The following is a 4,830-nucleotide window of genomic DNA, read 5'->3' as shown; positions in this document are numbered from 1 at the left end:
ATGGTCCACCAACGTGAGGACGTAGTCAGCAGGGCCAACTGCACCTTGTCATGCATCCACAGATGCATCACGAGCGGGTCCAAGGAGGTGATCCTCCCCCTCTATGCGGCACTGGTCCGGCCGCAGTTGGAGTACTGCATCCAGTTCTGGGCGCTGCACTTCAGGAGGGATGTGGACAGCATCAAGAGGGTCTAGAGGAGGGCCACTCACATGATTAGGGGGCAGCAGGGCAGGTCCTACAAGGAGACACTATGGGACCTGAACCTGTTCAGCCTCCACAAAAGAAGGCTGAGAGGGGATCTGGTGGCCGCCTATAAACTTGCCAAGGGGGACCAGCAGGCAATGGAAGAGTCCCTGTTCCCCCGAGCACTACCAGGGGTAACAAGAAACAATGGCCATAATTTGACTGACAGTAGATTCAGGCTAGATATCAGGAGCCACTACTTCACTGTCAGGGAAGCTAGGAGCTGGAACCAACTTCCAAGCAAAGTGGTGCTGGCTCCTACCTTGGGGGTCTTTAAGAGAAGGCGAGATGAGCACCTTGCGGGGGTCGTTTGACCCCAGTACTCTTTCCTGCCATGGCAGGGGTCGGACTTGATGATCTGCTCAGGTCCCTTCCAACCCTATGAACTATGAAACTATGAAACTCACCTGGCACCATGGGCCAGGTGATTGGTGTGGAGCCAGTCCCCAGGCCAGATTGGGCCCATGAATCACCCCCGACTCACACCTTTGCATGCTGGATCCAGCATGTGTGGCATCCACCCTGGGACCCATGCTGGATATGACACTTTTCAAGGCTCATCTGTGATATGGGTCACATGCAGTGGCTGCCTACAGCAGCTGCTCCAGGACCTGTGATGCACATGGTACCTGCCTGTGGGTGCTGCAGGCAGTGCAGGTTCTGGATTAGCTAAAGAAGCACTGCATGTGGTAAAGATCCCAAACTCGCTGAAATGGGTGGTGCAGGTCCTGAAGTGGGCGCTGCATGTGGTGCAGATCCTGGAACTGCCACAGTAAGCACCATGTGCAATGTGGGTCCTGGAATGGCTGGAGCAGGTGCCACATGTGGCACAGATCCTAGACTGACTGGAACAGACATTGCATGTGGCATGGGTCCTGGAAGAGGCGCTGCATATGGTGTGGCACACATCCTGGAGTGGCTGAGGCAGGCACTGTGTGGCATTGATCCCCTAAGACAGGCTTCACACATGGTATGGGTCCCACAGCAGCCAGGGAAAGCATTGCATGTGGCATGGGTCCCAGGCCCTGCAGCCAGTCTCAGATGCTCCACATGCAGCCTGTAGATCTATTCTGATACCCAGGAGCAGAAATGACTGATTTATTATTAATACTATCAGGTCTGATTTCACTGGGAATCAAGCGCCTAAATATCAATTGCTTGGAGCAGTTTTTCCCAGTTTTTTGACACCTGGGGTACCCCCTTTTTTCTGGATTCAAGCTGGCAACACCTTTCACTTTCACAAATGGTGCATGTATGTAAGACTTGCACAGTGGTGCCCAAAGTTTTGGCCTTGTAGGCTGGATGTGCAGGGCTGGATTGGTCTCCAGGCTGGATCTGATCCAGCTGTGCGGGGCTGGTGCCTGATCCACTGTGCAGAGATTAGAAATTTGGTGGCAGGGAGTACTGGCAGTGCTAATTACTACTGCTCCCCCTATAGAGTCATTTTCTGGAGCCCTGCAGACTGGATGACATGGCTCTGTGGGCTGGATACTGGTAATGTATCATTTTTGCAGCACACAACCACTGTTCTTGCAGCATACTAGTGTACCATGGCATACCCTTTAGGAATCACTGGCTTTGACTACAGCCTCTCTGTACATTGCAAGATTTGTAGGAATAACCAGGTGTTGGATTCAGGCAAAGAGAACTGGTACAGATCACAGAGGCATCCTCTGCTCATGCCCATAGAGCTTTGGTCACTAACTGTACTGCTGCAGCTTACTGGGGCAGTACACAAGAGAGAAAGTGCAAAAAAAATACTCTATTTACAAGGCAAAAAGAGCTGGATACTATACCTCCTTCCTCTTGAGGGGACGGCTGTCTAAAGATGGGGAGCAGTTGATTCTAAAAATGAAGCTAACACCAGAAAGGAATATTTCCTCTTAGCTCACAGTTCTAAAAACCTAGTATCATTCCATGGCTTTTTGCAGACATTTGGCTTTATGAAAATATCTTTTTCCCAAAGCCAGTGACCAAACTGAAGCACACTGAGGGGACAGGAGACACTTCTTGATGCAGTGTTTAACTACAATTCTCTCCCTTCTACTGTGCACTGACAGGATGACACTACGAAAGAGTCACGATGAACTATAAATAAAGTGAGAAAAAAAGCTGAACTTGTATTTTGACAGCTATGACACAAATACAAGTTTAACAATGACATGCACCAAAAAGTGGGTTAGCAATTCCACAATAGTCAAACTATTTAAAAGCCAGCTGTGTTTTATTGTCATCACTGTTCTAGTCAGAAAAAAAATAAAGCTATCAGCATTATTGTTGCCCCAGTTTTAACAGTCCTGCATTGCCTTTATCTTGGAAAACCTACATAAACTACAGAGGGTTTTAATGTGACATAATAGTCTCACTGAAATGAAAGTTATAATTCCTATAATAGCTAAATAGTTCTCAATATATTCAGTGCTGAAGTTATGCCAATCCGGTGTTGTCATAGGGAATATAAATGCACAACAGGCATACAACTCAGATTTGCATTTGAAATGTAGTCCCCTTGCTAAGTAATGTACTATTTTGTATTAGTATACATGTTGTTAAAATTTTTGCTCTCTCTTTGAGGGTCAGGGTAGCCAAATTAGAATCACTACAGAAAGCAACACTTTGAATTCCTTGGTTGTCATAGTTTTAAATTTGCAGCCATAGCACTCTATTACAATCAGGTTTCTACCCCCTTCACAAGGACATTTCCATGTCTTCTTTTTTTAATCCAGATCTACTGTAACATAACTGAAGTGGAACAACTGGGGACAGCAGCCCCAGACAGGGTGGATCTGGTAATCTACCTGATTACTTTTAAATTCTCATTCCAAAGGTGTTAATGGCCCTCTTTGCTGTTTAATGGCCTTTATCTTCCACTGATTAAGCTGTTTTATCTTCCCCATTCTGCTGTCTGCTAGAGGCTCCTGGTAATGGAGCTCCTATTTCACAGCCCTGCAGAATGTTAGAAGTGTTAACTCATTTTCAACCTGGAAGGAGGTGGACAGTGGGGTCCCACAGGTTTTGGTCCTTGGGCCGGTATTATTTAATATCTTCATCAGTGATTTGGATGAGGGTGTGCTGAGCACCCTCTACAAGTTCACAGATGATACCAAATTATGGGGCAAAGTTAATACACCAGAGGGCACGGAGCAGTTACAGGCTGACCTGAACAGGTTAGATCAAGGGGCGGAACGTAATAGGATGCAATTCAACAAAGATAAATGTAAGGTACTCCACCTAGGAAGGAGGGATCCCCAGCACACCTACAGGTTGGGGGATGTCCTCCTCAGCAGCTCAGAGGCTGAGAGAGATCTTGGAGTCACAGTTGACTCCAAGATGAACATGAGTCAGCAGTGCAACAAGGCCATCAACAAAGCCAATCGCACCTTGTCATGTATTAGCAGATGCATGACCAACAGATAGAGGGAGGTGATGCTCCTCCTCTATGCAGCACTGGTCAGGCTGCAGTTGGAGTACTGTACAGTTTTGGGCGCCACACTTCAAGAGGGACACAGAGGATCTGGAAAGGGTTCAGAGGAGGGCCACCTGCATGATTAATGGTCTCCGTGAAAGACCCTATGAGGAGAGGTTGAGAGATCTGGATCTCTTCAGCCTATACAAAAGATGGCTGAGGGGTGACCTTGTGGCTGCCTATAAATTTATCAGGGGAAGACAGCAGGGAATTGGGGATGCACTGTTTACCAGAGCACCCCAGGGAGTTACTAGGAATAATGAGTGCAAACTAGTGGAGAGTAGATTTAGGTTAGATATCAGGAAGACATTTTTTACAATAAGGGTGGTCAGAGTCTGGAATGGGCTTCCAAGAGAGGTGATGCTATCACCTAACTTGGAGATCTTCAAGAGGAGGCTTGACAATCACTTGGCTGGGGTCATCTGACTTCGGTCCTCTTTTCTGCCAGGGGCAGGGGGTCGGACACGATAATCCATTGGGTCGCTTCCGACTCTATAATCTATGAATCTATGAACTCAAGTGAACATTAACTCAGGTGTAGAAATAACTTTTAGTGAAGCATTGGAGGCTGTCAAGATGCTCAAGAAGACTAGAGTTGTTTTATGAATCTGAAAAAGAGACAGGCATTTAATTCTAATGACTACAAGACTAACAAAATAGCATGTTTTGATTGTTTTTGCCTAGTTTGTTGCGCTCGTTACACACAATAGATGATATAGCAAATTACTACACATTCCAGTAACATTATATTTGTTTTTGCTTTAATCTTAAACTGAATAATGTAGTCCTACACTCCTAGCATATTAGGAACCCTTCTAGTTTCTTTGTAACTGGAGGAAAAATATATATTGTGTTATATGTGATGATGCACCACACTACCTGCACCATTGTTTTCAAAATCCTAGATTTGTCCATGGCCCCAGGTACTGACCTGTGAGGGAGGGGAAGAATAAACTCTGCTGCCACAGCCATGCAACCATACTGGTGGCATCTATAGGCAGAAGTTGTTGTTGCCTCCATGCATTGCTGCTGCCTCAGGCACCCAGCTGCTCTGTTACACCTCTGCAAATCCACAAACACAGCAATAAGGAGGAAAAAGTCCAACAGAAAAAAATGATCA

General features: G+C 46.3%; 1 protein-coding gene across 3 annotated transcripts in view; it reads right to left on the bottom strand.

Moving 5' to 3' along the window:
* The window catches only part of FARS2 (phenylalanyl-tRNA synthetase 2, mitochondrial), a 531,358-nt gene that overhangs the window by 188,767 nt on the left and 337,761 nt on the right, over positions 1-4,830 (bottom strand). The gene's annotated exons all lie outside the window — the stretch shown is intronic.

This window comes from Gavialis gangeticus, unplaced genomic scaffold (assembly GCF_001723915.1).
Source record: "Gavialis gangeticus isolate Ggan-Ray unplaced genomic scaffold, GavGan_comp1, whole genome shotgun sequence".
NCBI classification, from domain to species: Eukaryota; Metazoa; Chordata; order Crocodylia; family Gavialidae; genus Gavialis; species Gavialis gangeticus.
The sequence above is the reverse complement of the archived record's forward strand: the minus strand, read 5'-3'. Positions and strand labels throughout refer to the sequence as shown.